The 16,537-nt window shown below is 39.0% G+C and overlaps 1 protein-coding gene across 1 annotated transcript in view; it reads right to left on the bottom strand.

Moving 5' to 3' along the window:
• Positions 1 to 16,254, bottom strand: part of NCOA3 (nuclear receptor coactivator 3) — an 87,210-nt gene extending 70,956 nt beyond the window's left edge. The window contains exon 1 of the mRNA XM_009282213.1: positions 16,184 to 16,254. The gene's annotated coding sequence lies outside the window, so the exon portion shown is untranslated. The remainder of the gene's footprint in view (positions 1 to 16,183) is intronic.
• Positions 16,255 to 16,537: the final 283 nt, after the last annotated feature.

Below are 16,537 nucleotides of genomic sequence, written 5' to 3'. Positions count from 1 at the left end.
GTTACTGCAAAGAAAAAACTTTTAAAGTGGCTGAGGCAATTAGTGTAGTTACACTTGACTATTTTGGCTATAGCCAGTACCTATACTTGGAATAAAACATTGCCACTGTCTAGGATCTTAGCTCACCTGCTTTTGTTAAGAGATATCAACTAGCTGCATCCTCAGGAAATCTGTAACAGCTGTGGAAGATCAGACTGTTTCTCTCATGAACTCTAGGACAGTTCTTAAATAGAAATAACATACTGTAAAATACCATGAAAAACACAGGTGTAGGGTAAACCCACAAGTCTAGCCTGTTCACTTTCAGAAAATCCTCTTGAGTGCATATAAAGTGAAACACAAATCTGATTTTTCTCTTAAGCAGGTAACAATGATCTCTGCTCTACAATAGTTTCTCTTCATGAAATTTGCATGAATATGCCTTAGGTAACTTTGAAGTTACCTTTCACACCAGCAGTGTAGCCAAGATGTTGCATTCAGCAAGAATTTAGTTTACAATCTGGATAAACTCACCATGGAGCTCAGCACAGCTCACAGACCAGTGCAACAAAGATAGCCATCCTGTGGTGGCACAGCTAGGGGATTGCAACTGACAGCTTTGGGGCGATAAGCCTGTACCTCAGACTGCAAGCATGTCCCTAGTAATTAGTGATGCAGATATCAGCCCTGTGGCTCAAATTATCTCTCAGTAAATACTTCCCCATGTGCAATTTCTTAGTTGCCTGTGTAAGACTGTTTATCTTGTAGACAAGGAAGTGTTCGTATACGCCACTACTTCATATCATGTGGAAATGACTTGTGTATCATGCCCTGGAAACCTCTGCTCTGAGGCACAGATGAAAATTGTTCTTCTCTTGCTATGGCCTCACACTATAGCAATGGATACACTAGTTATTTGCATGCTATAACGTGTTAAAATTTGAAGAGACTGCTTACTTTGGAGAAAAAGATACAGACGCTTAACATGAATGCCTTTTAAAGACCAACCTTAATAAGGTAGAGATTTTTCTTATCTCCCTTTTACCAACAGTTTGAATGTACAACTTTTTTCCACCCTCTTACTACAGCCTAGGCTTGTTTTACTGAGGGTGGAAGGAGACTGGATTACTAATCTGATATCCTTAGCTCTTATATTTTCATTCCTTCCTTAAATATACGTATATCCTGTTAATCTAGAAACAGAAGTACCAGCTCACCTGTCATTTCTGTGTAGTACTAGTAGTACTCCAAGAATGGAGCTCCTTGGGTTCTGTGGACAACTACTATTGAACCTACTTGTACAAAAATTCCAACCAATCCCAACTCTTAAAGGTCTCAAAGACAAGACTTAAGTCTTGGTTGTGTTTATTTAAAAATAGACATCTTCAAATCCAGTTCTAGAGAATGGCATCAATTCTAGATCACACTATAGGAAGTGACTTCTGGCCCACAGCTCCAGAGATGTTAACAGAAATTATTCTGGGGACAGCTCTGTGAAGTATTTCTTAGTACGAGACATACAAATCATGCACTTGGGAAATAACAATATTCCCCAAACCTACAAACTAATCAGAAGTTAAAAAACCAAGAGGTGTGTGTGGGAAACCAACTAATACATGTTTTTGAGAAGAAGCAGGAAGAACTTGGTCTGTTCAGCCTAAAAAGCAAAAGGAGGGATTAAATTGCCATCTGAATACATTAAGTTCTCAAAACAAAAGCTTACCACTTTGTGAAAGAGGTTTGAGATATAGTCAGCCATAACATCAACTGCTGAATCTAATGGCTGCTTCTGTTGCTATCATACTACTATTTTAGTCCATGAAATTATGCAAGAAGAAAGAGGAAAAGCAAGTTTAAATCCAAAAAGGAAAACCAACCAAACAAAAAGCCACATAAAATATAGTAGCTTTTTACTAGTCAGGTAATTATCCAAACCAAGGAAACAGCACTTTGTCATTCTAATCAAGTTTTAGTCTAGTGGATTCAATTTTATGCATGTAGTATACTAGAATCTCTTGTAACCTCAGACATAAGATCACCTTCATCAACAACCCCTTCTCTAGCCTCATGTCTGAATCACTGTGCATTAGACTGAAAATGCTGCTAAGCATATTTGATGTTCTCTAACTACATCCACAAGGATTTAGATGTGAGAATGCATCTGGATGTCTCACAAAAGAAGCCCTTAACTATAAGAAGCTCTGAATTCTCAACTCAGTGTAATTTTCACTATCTTGTCTAAATTATCATCAGTGTAGGCAGTCATTTTTGCACCATAAACTTCAGGCTTGGTCACCAATTTCTATTCAAGTTCTTCAGCTTCTACAGGTTCTATTTTTTGTTTTGTTTTGCTTTTAAATAAGACAATTTTCATGTCATTGATACTAGATTACTTATGATTTACATTTCAACTAAAATCCACCCCTCAATGACTCAGTCTTCAAATATCTGACGGACGAATACACAGAGTAATTAAAGAGAATCTCCTTTCCCTCAATGCAAAAATAAAGTACTGCTTTGCATCCCTATTGTTGCTTTCTCAAAGCAGAATGATCATTTCCTGAATTGTTTGGTGTAGATATTTTGCTTAAGCAGCAAGCACTCCAGGCTACTACTGATGAGTGACCTTGAGACAGCTCTTGGAAGGCAGTTGCCATAGTAACACCACCACAAATGTGGTACATCCTCAGCTGACACCACCAATCTGGTGCAACAGATCCATAATAAGTACATCTACCCTGTATTAGTGTCTCAATATTTAAGAAGGAAGTTACTAGATTTTTTTTTTTAGAATTATTTAAAAAACCTCTTGTGCTGTGGTAGACACTGGATACTCTGTATGAATACAAGTGACTACGGCTACACAAGTCCACACAGTGCAAGAGTTAAATAAAGTACCCTAAAATAATGCCCCACTGAAAGTTGAAGCTATTCAGTGCGTTAATCCAGACAGCAGTCCTTGGTCCAGGAAATTAGTCTACTGAAGAAACCTTGCAATAGCACATAACTAAGAAAGTTTGTTGTCTTTTTTCAGATTCTCTAATACAAATAAACTTTATGGAGCCCTGCTGTGTTAAACTTAATGCAAAAATGTGAGTACAATGGATTATTTTTGCATGCCAGAATATTCTCAGTCTCACCTGTGCCACCTCATCACCTTGATTAAACTTTCAACTCAACTTGGCACTAAGGAATAGTGTTGCCCCAAAGCGTTTTTCCTCTACATAGCATGCTACTAGTTCTTGTGAGCCCTGAAAGAGGAAGAAAAAGATGAATCATTACTGAAATATCAATAAAAATTGAAACATCTAGAATTGAAGAGTGCTAGTTAACAGAAATGTTCAGGAGAACCATTTCTGTTTAGAGACAAAGGATTAATGAACAGATTAAGACAGTTAATTATAACGACCTAGCAGTCAGATATTAAAGTTTACTTTAAAACTAAATTGCAGTTTCAAGAACCATCTTTTTCTTAAACTCAAACCAGCAGAAAAGGCCAATCACGTAAGTTTCATAGTTTGTTGATGTTCAAGAGATTCTATTATAGGTAAAACATTTGTGTATTCTAATTAGAAGAGTTAGGACTGTTCTGCCTCTGATAAAGTCAGCTCACTTCATGGGTTTGCCATTATCATAAAGGAAAACATTTGTTGAACCTCCATACCAGTGGAATTTGTGTGTCAGCTAAGAGTTAATTCCAGTTAGAGGTGAAGTCATATATTTTAAAAAAGGCTTTTGGACACTCCAATCTGAAGAGTCTGGTCCATAGTTAATTCAGCCAGTCAAGTACCTGCCCTGAAACCTGGCCAAGGAGCTCCTGCATCCATAACTGTAATCTAAAGGTAGACAGAAAACAGGAAAAGAGTTTCCAGACAATACTAAGCAGACATTCAACCGGGCCCTAAATCTAAAAAAACATCAATTATTTTGGCAACTGTGTGTTATAGTGCAATTACCAATCAAAAGGGTTCAGCTGTGTTGCTTTTGGAGGTCTGGAAACACTGCCACCTTGGCTCAAAAAAGTATTATCTGAGATTGATGGTCCTGTCAATTACTGTTATGTGCCACTCTTCCCACTTTCATCACCTCTATGAAGTTGTAGGTCAGATGGCTATATTCTAAATTGACCTATATCCTATCAATCTGTGTACAGGCACTGACAGATTCCTTTTGAACAAGTGTTCATATAAACATTGAACATGTTTCTATTTAGCAATAGGTTCCTACAGTAAACATACTTTTATCAGAGTACAATAATTTGTCTTCAGCTTTGCATGTAGTTATTTATTTTGGCCTAGCTGTACAGGTTAACTTTGGAAACTATCTAGACCTAGACATGAAAGGCACTCTTGGTATAAAATAAGACATAGCTGTACACAAAACTTGTTCTGTACTGTCCTCCCCTCCCCTTTTGTTTTTGTCTCCATAAAAAAAAAAATAATCTTCAGACAAAAAAAAGTTTAACCTTGATTTTATGGAAGTGAAAGCTAGAACTTAAGTGACAGTTCCACTACAGATTATTAAGCACTGATTCTATAAATGCTGCCAGGTATGTCAATCTACTCTGCAAGTTCATTTAGAAACAAGTATCACCAGCTATTAAAGATCGCTACTGTTCTTAGTCCTTAACCTCAACCTAGAAACCATGAAGTCCCTTACCACCTATGAAGGACCACTAATTACAACAGCATAGGAGAAATTAATAAAAAAGTTTTCCATAACAAAAACTAATTTTTAACAGTCCTGTTAAAAATCCTTTAACCCTAGACCCAATAGCATGGGGTTGCTGATCTTCTGAGTCTCTACAGAAGTGATCCATTTTATAGATTAATTTACCCCAAAATAGAATTCTTGCAGTACTTACCCCTTTCAGTAGGTTATTCTGCTCAGCAATATGTACATACACTACACTAGTAACAAATACGCATTAAATGTTTGCAGGTTTCTCAACACCAATTTTCAGAACAGCACTCAATATATCTACTTAATCCCTATTGATTTAGTGAAGTTAGTTTTCCAATGCAGATACAACAGCTAAGGAACTACCAATAATAACGCATAATTAGTAACTCTGCCAACTCTTTCTAGTTACAGCTCCAGAGTAGACAAAGGGTGCTGAATTTCTCCTACACCCAGGTACCACTTGAGTCTCTCTTCTGTAACACATTTGTATCAGGAACAGAGTCTTACAGGAACTCCATCCAGTTTAAGTTTTCATAGACTGTGGCTGCTCTAGTCCCACCCAACCCATTCCCTTGCACTAGTACTGGTATTTGTGCAACTAGGGGTAAACTGACAGCCAGAAATTGAGTGTTTTTGTTTGGTTTTGGGGTTCAGGTTTTTTTGTTGGTGGGAGGGAGGGAACGGACAATTTTGAATAAATCTGTTTGCTGACTGCAAGGGCCTCGGTCCCAGAGCAAGGGAAGGAGAGGTAACAGAAAGGAAGCACAATAGCCCTGACTTGGCTTGAGTGGCCGTGGAAGTGTACCACACTGCCTTGGAAAGACAGCATTCCATGGGAATGCATTTGAAGGGTTCTGGTTTTATATTTTCAATTAATACTGGAAAGAAGTCAGTCTGTTGTGATGTTGCTTGCTTTTTGCACAATATACTACCTCAGCTCCCACCCCAGCATTTAAGCAAAAAAAAAATTCAACCCATTATATAAACGATTCTTTAGGCCCTAACCCAAAAGAGCATAAGTCAACAATAAATATCTGTAGTGACAGAAAGACAAGGCACATTCAAAGTACAGAGTCCTCTAGATCTTGGAGAAAGGTCAGGGAGCCTTTTGGTAAACAAGAAAAACTTAAACAGAAAAGAGCTTCAAGGTAGACAAATGAGGTTGAACCTGTAGATCCCTTCAGTTTGGTTTTCACCAATTTATCTGAAGCTACAATAATTTTATAAATAAACATTAAATAGGTTTTAAAGTTAACTGTTTTACAAAAGAATACGATTAGAACAGGATGTTTCCTACTGTCTTTCTTCCTTTAGTGTATCAAAGATACAACAATTAAGATTTCTAGTTTAGCAACATACAGTCCTTATAGGAAATGTTAGTCTAGAATTATTATCGGAAGCAAGAAAAGATGGATTGTCACCTGGCAGTGATCATCCAGTAATAGTAACAGTTAACACAAACTGTAAAATAAGAAATTGAAGGCAAGATTAATATAATCAGTAGTTGATATCCAGCATGGGAGTGGTTTACACACGTTCTTACAAGTGAGAACTTTTTTCTTGACAATTCATTTTCAGGGAGCATTTGCTCACCAAGCAGCTTTAAGTTTCAGTCAGAATGAGACTTCTAACTGAAATTCCAGCAATATAAGCATGCCTGCATGTTATTAAAGGAAATAGTGGAAAATTTCACAGGCTGACATCCAGAATGTCTGCGGTTCCTTTTCGTATTTCTCTCTTCTTGCAAAGCAGTTATTAGACCAGAACTTCAAAATTTTTTTTATTTTCTTGTGATGCCTGGAAATTTCCACTGCTTTAAAAGATTTTTAAAAAGCTTTCTCAAATGTATAGCTCAAACAACCTTACACTTCTGCCTAGACAAAAATCTTTAGTTTAAGCAAAAGTTTCATCGATATAAAGCAGTGCTAAGATTGGGGGAAAGGGGAAAAAAAACCCAACAAACCCAAACTTTGCTCATATACCAAAAGCATTGCTTGGCCAATCTGAAATGTTACTGTACTACATATTAATCTCTTGATAGAGGTCATTTGAGGTCCAGCTACAGACAGGTGGGCAAGAGAAGACAAAGCAGTTCAGGATAAAGCTACGTTGTAGCTGTACATTTGAACAGAAAATACAGTGGATGACAATGCAAGCTATTCTGTCCCTATCAAGTGATGGCTCGCCTTGAATTTCCTCAAATCTCTACTCATTTTACATCTCACTGGATCCCACTCATCATCCCTAATACCTTGTTATGATCTCTAACACAGCCAATACAAGTCTGGCAAGATTGCTAGCACTAATTCTACACCTCACCTCTACAAGTCTTGTTTATGAGCTATGAACATGCACCGCCAGAAGATTAGGGGCTTCAACAGAAAACCCGCAGGTGTAATACAAAAGTATTCAAAAGCTACTCCAGCCGGCGCAGATGTTTTCTTTTTCAGTTTTCTGTGCATTGATCAAAAAAAAACCTGCCTTCCTCTTAAGGGGAGATCAAATGAACATTCTAGGTTAACAGAGGTGCTGGTTTTGTTCCATTTTAATCAAGAGAACAATTTGTAGATAAAGTACTCTTGCTTTTGTTGCCTTTAGAGCTATCTATGACTAGATAAATACTTTAAATACTGATTAAGATTAGTATCAATTACTGCCTAAAAATGTTATTTCCCATTCAGAGATTTTAATGGGAAACTAAAACTTTCAAATAAGGGAACATAAGTTATTTACAAAGTAAGAACAATGCACACGCCAGCACGTGGCATCCAGCTGGTACGCAGCCAAATAAGATACCTTTAAAGCGTCTTGAACCCATTTGTTCTTTTCAATTTTCTTGTTTAAAAGGCTACTACAAAATTATGCTTAAATGAGAAGTACAGCAGAGTATGACTTAGAGCTAATATTTTTAAACTTCCTTCTTAAGTAGTTAAGACTTAGGGATTCTCTCTTATAGCACTTAATAGTTGTACCTAAGCCAAACAAACGGTATTTTATAAGTACTGGTTAAAAGGATTAAAAATCCATGCACACCTAGCAGCATTACCTAAAGGGTGGTCCTCTAGTAGGCCATATGCTGAGGTCTGTCCATTGAGCCAGAAATCCCCACTCTGAACATCAAAAAGGCTTCCATAAAAGATAAAACCAAGAGAGTACTACAACAAAAGGTGCTGCTATTGCTGCTGCAATGAACTAAAGCAGACAAAGATGGACAGAGCACAAAAAGAAGTGCAACACGAGCCATAATTCCCTATTTCTGTCTAACCTCTTTAGCCCAGCCTTTATGGGGAAAAAAGTTACTATAGGGGAAGAGGTCTGAAAAGTCTATCTAAGTCACTGGCAAAAAAGAAGTTGCAAATTTTTGTTTGAAATCATCTCCTTAAGATGTAAGCTGCTAAGAACGGGTAACCATTTTAAAGTCATCATTGTGAATAAGAGGAACAAATTACTTTTTGAACTTTTATTACTTCTTCCATAAACTTCCAAGAAAGAATACAGCACTTCCACATACTGACTGATTGTGTATGTACGCGCGCACATGCTGTTGTGGTTTAACCCGGTACGCAGCTAAACACCACACAGCCATTTGCTCACTCCCTGCCCCCAGTGGGATGGGGGAAAGAATCGGGGGAAATAGAAAAAGTAAGATTCATGGGTTGAGATAAAGACAGTTTAATAGGACAGAAAAGGAAGGGAAAATAATAATACTAAAAGAATATACAAAGCAAGTGATGCACAATGCAATTGCTCACCACCCACCGACCGATGCCCAGCCAGTTCCCGAGCAGTGCCCCCCACCCTGCTTTCCCCTATTTTATATACTGAGCATAACATCACATGGTATGGAATATCCCTTTGGCCAGTTCGGGTCAGCTGTCCTGGCTGTGCCCCCTCCCAGCTTCTCACTGGCAGAGCATGGGAAGCTGAAAAGTCCTTGGCTAGTGTAAGCATTACCTAGCAACAACTAAAACATCGGTGTGTTATCAGCATTGTTCTCATCCTAAATCCAAAACACAGCACTGTGCCAGCTACTAGGAAGACAATTAACTCTATCCCAGCCAAAACCAGGACACACGCATATGTGTACACTCTCAACAGTTGCCTAAAAAGTTTTAGAAAAAGTTTATCCAAGTAGACTACATTAACTGCTACCCATTCACACACATATAGCAGCAAAAAGCATGCAGCACAGAAGTTTCCCTTTTCCTGGGACTCACTAGCCTCCAGCAAATGTGATGAAAACGCAGCTTGGGTATTTGACAAAACCAGCAACGTTAAGATGTTAATACACTCCACAGGGCCATCAGTGAGGTGTTAGAATTACAATTTGAGTGCACAAAGCAAAACCAGGGGAATGCTACCTTTGCTTTAGGTTTCAGTTCTTCAGACTGGTGCAGAAAGAACACAAACCAGTCCTCTTGATTGACTGTTCTGAACAATAAAAACTTTCCTCAAAATACTGGAGTGAGAACATGCATTTCACTTTTTTTTTTTTGAAAGTAAATTGTTTACTTCTGCCTTCTGCTTAACCCTTCCATTAATAGATACAGCAACAAAAGCCACCCAACCCACTCCCCGCTCCATTACCTGTTCTATCACTTTGGGATGTTTCAGTGAGGCAGGGCATCCTGTTGTTAGACATAAGGTAACCATAGAGAAAATAAAGTATGTAGAACAATGCAACCAAATTGTTACATTTTCTATTCTTAGGTTTGCATGTATAACAACTTCTAGCTGCATTTTATTAGAGACTTCCCAGAAGAATAATTTCCTCAGATTCATGCTAAATAAGAAAACATTTGAAAGACATTTATGATTTCCAAGATCATTCATGTAAGAATTAACCAGCAGCTGACTGATATAAAAAAGTGATTTTATAACCAAATGTTTCATGCTGAATCAGCACTGGAAGTTGGATTTGACTTCATACCATTATCTAAATGACTCAGATCATCAATATTTGGCCCATGGGAACTAACAACAAGACATTAAACCCATGCAGCCTAGAAAGGTTCCTTTCTAGACCTACAGCAATATTTAAAACAGTCTTTTAAAAAGAACAATAAGAGGTCTAAAAGAAAAAGTGAACTATTGCTTATGCAAGTCAAGAAAGCAGCTCATCCATATACCAGAGATTTTGTAACTTTAAAAATCTTGTGAGGACATTTCACTCATTTACATATAAAGTAAATAGTAAAATAGCACCCTTAGAGCTTACTACTCATTTGCCAATGTAAGGTAGAAATAGCTGCTTAGTCACCTTATGCTACAACACTTCATATCTTGTGCTCTAGCTAGAGCTCAGAGCAGTAACAGACCTGCTTAAGACACAGAAAAACAAAAATTCAGAGGCTTTCAGATGAGCAAAATGGAAAAAAAAAACCCCAAAACATACATCACTACTGTAAGCTTCCATTGCTTAGTCATTCTTTGGCATAGTGAAACATCAGGAACACTTCAACTATTTTTCTCATTTCTTCCCAAGATTATGCTCTTGTTCTTTTAAGTCTTTAATAAAAAGATGAGTCTTCAAAACAGCGCATAAGAGAACTACAACAGTAGTCTTGCAGTGGCTGGTGCTAGTGAGACAGCTTTGCATTGTCCTTGTGGAACAAGTATATATATTTACCTACTCACTTTGTGCAGTTCAGAAAAGCATGGGATAAGAAACAGTCTGATTGATTTTACCATGCAGCCCATTGCTAACAGATTTCAATATTGCGCCATCTGGTAGAGTGGGAACATTATCAGCAAGTAATAGCTTTACAAATATATATACACACACACACTCTCTCTCTCTAATTCTCAAGTTTGTCACAACAGTTATGAAAGTTCAGGGTTCTAGAGAAAGAAGAGTTTAAAACCTCCATATTGGTTTTAAAAGAATCAAGAATTGGGGGTAGGTGGGTTTGTTTTTTAAATATCCACCAACTCCTCCTCAGGGACTTAATGTTGCATGACAATATTATGAAAGCCTAGAAGGGACAGCACAGTTTGTATTTTAATGCATTACCTGAAAGCATTGAGTTAAAGTTATGCTACAGCCAACATATTTAACATAAAGCTTTCATTGTGAAGAAAAGCCACTAATAACCACTTTAAAAAGTTTCACGTTAAGCATTATGACAGATCCTTTGCTTTAAAGCTCTTTTACTCCCTCTTCATTAGGTAAAAATGACAAGCATTTGATACTATTTAAATTGTTTATAAAAGCATACTATATGATCTGGAACAAAGAGATATTTTTCCTTTAAAGTTCAAAATTACCTGTTAATGAGTATAGAGAAGGAAGGACATTTAGCACACCTATGGTCATATAAAGATGATCTCCTCTTACCTCCAAGAAAACATTAATTTAATACTGCATCGCACAACTATACCTGCAATGTGGTTCAGTAACAGGAAGAGAGATGCTTCCCTAGACACAGTGTGGTGACACTGAAGTCTTGTCTAGCTTGTGATCAACTACAAAGATAAATGGGTGTTCTAACACACTTGGAAGGAGTGTAATATATGAATTAACAGTTTTGCTACAGTTGCCTTCAGAAAAAAAAAAAAGGTACTGCATCGCAGTTCTGTTGCACACATGACCCGGACAAACACTGGCATTGAAAAGAAATGCTTAACATTACATGAACTGGGTAAGCTTTCGAGAAAGTCTTTGACAATTGTTTTGAACACACAGGCTGATCTGCTTTATTCTACACTGGTACACTGAAAGTGGCAGGCAAACACCTAATCTGCCAGTTGTTTTCTTCAGCAAAGACAACAGGCAAATAGTCTTTAGACAACAGATCTTGGCTTGCTGTTTTCTAGTCTGGGTGGTTTCCCTTAGAATCATTTTTTCTTCCCTTCCCCACATTCACTAACTGCTCTTCTGCATGTATTTCTAACTATAGTAAAACCCAGGTTGAAGAAAACATCAGAAAGGTTTTCCATTAGAAACAATTTAAGAACTAACTGTATTTGTTGAAGGGAACACAGTCCATTCTTAATTCTTTGATATTTGTAGTGTCATTCAAAAACATGTTTGTATGGCCTAATGATAAAATACTCCAGAAAATTTAATTTCTACCATTTGCGTTTGCTGAGAGAAAGCTATTGGAATCACAGAAGACAGCGTATCTCGTTCTATTCCACCTCACCTAAAAGTTCACGAGAAAAAGCACATGTGGAGCCCTGTGGAGATTCTAGGCAAACAAAACAAATCCCAAAGAGCAGGTTTCATCCATACATTAAATAGCCTTACAGTCTCTGAGAGCAGGGAGATCAAAGGTACTTCTGCCTTTTCTTCCTGCCCTATTCCACTCAGTCCCCCTCCTGCCACTGCCAAGGGGGGGAGGGGAGGGCTAGGCTACAGCTACCCAAGAGAAACATTGTATTGATAACATTTTTAGCCATGCAACCTGAACCTGTTTCGGTGTTGCTTTGAAAAAGCAGACAACTCATTTTCTCATTTCCATGCAGCAAAGAACAGAAGGAGGAAAAAAATCTTCATAACTCAGAAGTCACATACAGAATATTCCATGCAACTATATATACAAACCTACCTTGGAAATGTGCCTCTAAAAGGCCTTCTGGGTATACCTGTGATACTAGATTACCTCATTCCATGGCTCTGACACATCTTGACACGCATGGAAGTGCGGAAACAGTAAAGGGTTCAGGCTTTGTGACAAAATCTCATACTCAGCCAAGGCTAATCCAGGTGCTAGTCATTATGGCTAGCAGTATAACAGTTATATTGTTCTGCAGCCTTCCTCTCCTCCCTCCTCCCCCATTTTCAGGTGCACCTGATAAATCAGGCCAAAATTGCTATGTAGTTTAGCCACGTGTGACAACTTTGGTGAAAAATTGCTTGCCCTGACCTAACAATTACAGCATTTTCTGGAGAACTTTTACAGTGTTTTCAGATTTCTAGAACAATCTCATCCATAAAATGCAGTTAGGACAGGTTTAGACTTCAAGTCATGACACTATCCATGTTTGTAATCTTCAAAAAGGAACTTAACTTGATGGTAAGAAAGCCTTTAAAATAAAATTTCCAATAGGGCAATGATCCATAACCTAACAAAGAATGTTTGACAAACAGTTTAACTACACCTGACCTGAACAGGCTCACATTTAACAGTGAAGGTGACAAAGTCAGGGGGGTGAGGACACAACCAAAACCAAACTAAAGCAAAAAACCCCCACAAAAACAAAAACAACCACCAACAACCAAAAAACCCCCAACAAACACCACCACCCCACCACCCCCCCCCAAAAAAAAAACACACAAAGTCAGGGAATACTTAAAGGTAGATAGATACCTGTAGAGCTGACCTTATCACCTCCACTCTTCCAGTATATTGCAAAAGCAGTCACAACCTCAGAAGTAAGCGACTTACACCATATCCTAAGCTTATCACAAGCCTGACTTTCCAGGGTATAAGCAAAATGAGCAGTAAAACCAATGGTGGCCCCCTTGCCCTCTTCGCCCTCTCATTTAAACAGCATGCTGTCTTAAGCAACTGCCTTTTTCTTACCTTTGTACAATGTCAGAAATAGGGCTGGGTCTAGACAACATAAAAGAAAAATATGTGTCTATATCTAAAAGCATAAAACCTCACCAACAATAATTCCACACACTGCACGCAAAAGACTAAAAATCCCTCATGAGATTGAGTTTGGAGGCAAGTTAATTTTGTTCCACTTCAAAAGACAGTCAGTTTATTGATAACTGTCAACTAAAAATAAAAGTCACCAATTAAATTAAAAGTATTATTAAAGTAATAGGGTCCATCTGAAGTATACCTCCCATTTACATGGGGTAAAAAAGGATTTTATGTACCTTCTCTTAACTAGATGCAGCATATAAAATCAGAGTGGAAATATATTCCATAGCAGATTTAAATCAGTAGCAGTTAAATTCTTTCACAATTGCCTCTTCCCTAATACGCTACATTTAGAAACATCAATAGATCTAGCCAGAGAAAAAAAAAGCACACAGGCATGCTGCCCCAGCATTCAGGTTTAAATATTCTTCACCACCCTCTCATATCCTTGGCATAAAGAATACTGTTCTTCCCCTCCCCCTCACCTCCATTTTTAGTATAAAAACAAGTCGGAAGAATATTTAAGGTATTTCTAAATATTCATAATCAAAAAGCTTCCACGAACATAATTGCAGAATATCCTGCATCATATAGTCATTCAAGATCACCTCTTCGAGGGAGGCTCATTTAAATGCAGGAGTTGAAGCAACCTCCAGTGTCAGACTGTAGTCTCCAATATCATTTTACATGCTACCAATGGCTTGATTTTGCAGACAAATATAACCAAGACACCCTTTCTTTCTCAGGGTTCTTAAAAAAAAAAACCACCCAAAAAAACCAAAACACCACACACCAAACACACACCCAAACCTTTTCTATGCAACTGTAACAGAAATTATTCTTGAAGGTTTTGACTGTGATTTCTTGTCTATTATTAATGAAAAAAAAGCCCACGATCAAAAGATAACGTTCTATTGTAAAACAGATTTCCTTCTCCTTCCTACCCTGTGTTTTGTCTCAACTATACATTAGTCTCAGTGATACTATGCAAAAAATTGATAAGCAGACAATGCAAACTTCCAAGTTAATAAATCCAAAGCCAGGATGAACAGGGGTTTCAAATGAAAAAATTAAAAAAAAAAAAAACAAACCCCAAACCCAAAAAACCACAACACAAAACCGAACCCAAAACCCACACAACTCATATGCCAAATAAAAGCAGACTGGAAACAGCACACTGTCATCAGGAAAGGTACTAAAAGTGAGGCTGAATACTGGGTTTATTCTGTCTGCTATCACTTCCCCTATCCCTCAACCTCTGTCTTCACATCACAGCAGCAAATCTATTGGTATTAATAAAAAAAAAAAAATAGTAGTAGTAAGAGTTGAATGAAATTCTGAACAACAATCAGTTAAACAGCCCATTACAACAACTGCTAACAGTAAATACAATTACTGTATGCTATCAATTACAGTCTAGTTAAAAAAAAAACCACACACAACAAAAACCACCAAAAAAAAACCAACCCGCAATTTTGTCTGTTTCCTCTAAACGCAAGCTCTAATGCTGGGGCTTTCACTCAGATACCATTTGTTACTATGAAGCTATCTTGTATTTATATTTAGAACACACATCTTTGTCTCATGTGTAGCAGCTCATTATAAGTCAGAAATATTTCACAAGAAAATATTTTTACAATAGTGAAAATAAGCTTAAAATTCTATCGTGTCTGTTTTAACTGTATTATAGATACTATATAGCTAGACATTACTGTCTCTCACACTTCCAGATTTGTTTCAGTTTTGCCTTGTTATTCCAGAGAGAATCCAACATGATATTTTCTGTTAACTTTTAGATAAAAGATTTAAAGGCAGAATCAGGTTTTTTGTTTTCTTAACAGGTTAAAGAGGAAGGAGATACTGCCTGAATAAAAGAGATTGATTTAAAACTGTGTTGACTGGATGAGCTGACAAAGTGGGAAGCTTCTCTTTTAAAAGAAAACCTGACTGTGCTTGAGAGGAGCAGAAACCAGAAACAGAACCAACTTTAGAACCAGACAAAGAGGACTCTGGGAATTATGTCAACCTCAGACAACATCCCCACCCATATTCACCCCATTCATACCCCAGAATCACTAACACCTACAGTGGTATGTGACCTCAGGGGAAAAAAAAAATTCTCATCTCCATCCCTCAGCAGCACAGTTTCATTGCAGCTACGAGAAATGGATAAGAGGCATGGAAATCAACCTTTTATTTGCAGTATTTCTCATACCTTTCCTTATTACGAGAGACAAGAGAAGTCACCTCTGAAACTTACCGAGGCTACAGGATGATCAGAAGGAGAATGCAGATAACAAGGTCTTTGGAACCGCCTCAGTATCAGAAAAACCCAGATGAATGGCAGATGGGACCATTCTAGCCCAGGTATTTCACCCACGCACCCCCTCTACCCAGGCTGAGAAACTGAAGGTCAGACGATTCTAAACACAAATCCATAGCGACCCCAAGCCTCTCACTGTTACATGAGGAACCTCCACGCAAACTCACCCTACTTAGATATGCATCACACAGCGATACGGGAAGCCTTCAGCTCAACACACTGGTCCCCCACCACCGCCTCGGGAATGCCCTCTTCTAACGACACTCGGCGCTAAAGTTACAATGGTTCGAAAGAGGTAAAGGCATTTACACGCTGCCCTGGGAATCCCCTCATCCCCAGCCCTGGGATTACTCCTCACACACAACCCGTCTTACGCTCCCCTTCCTCCTCCCCTCAGGGAGACACATCCATATTGGGGAGGGGGGCGAGAGAGAGAGAGAAGAGAGCCGCCCCTCAGGGCCACCCCAAGCTGCTCCCTTCCCCGGCAAGGGGCAGCCCTCCCTCCCCCATCCCAGTCCCACCCCAGCGCTAGAAGCAGGGGAACAAGAACTAGAACTCTCCTCCCTCCACTCGTTACTCCCTCCCTCCAAACCCCACTCACCTGGGAAAGGAGCCAAAGCTCAGCTACGTCTCCTTCTCCCCGTCTCCCCCACACTCAGCCTCTCGCCGCCATTTTCCTCGCTGCCTAGATTTAAATAGGAACCAGCCTCCCCGAGAGGAGCCACCGGGTGGCGCGAGGCATTGCGGGACCTGTAGTACGGCCCCGCGCGGGCGCCCATGGGACCCGCCCCCCTCTCCGCGCGGGGCACCACGGTACTTGTAGTACCCCCTCGGGCTCGGCGGTTTTCTGAGCCACCGCTCCCAGCGGCCCTTGCGGCCGCCGCCCAATCGCAGCGGCGAGGGGCGCCGCCCGTTTTCTCCCGCCGCGGCCCGGCCGGTCGGGGCCGGGGCTCGG

This window comes from Aptenodytes forsteri, unplaced genomic scaffold, assembly GCF_000699145.1.
Source record: "Aptenodytes forsteri isolate BGI_AS27 unplaced genomic scaffold, ASM69914v1 Scaffold149, whole genome shotgun sequence".
NCBI lineage: Eukaryota > Metazoa > Chordata > Aves > Sphenisciformes > Spheniscidae > Aptenodytes > Aptenodytes forsteri.
Note: the sequence above shows the minus strand (reverse complement) of the source record. Positions and strands in the feature narration are given on the sequence as shown.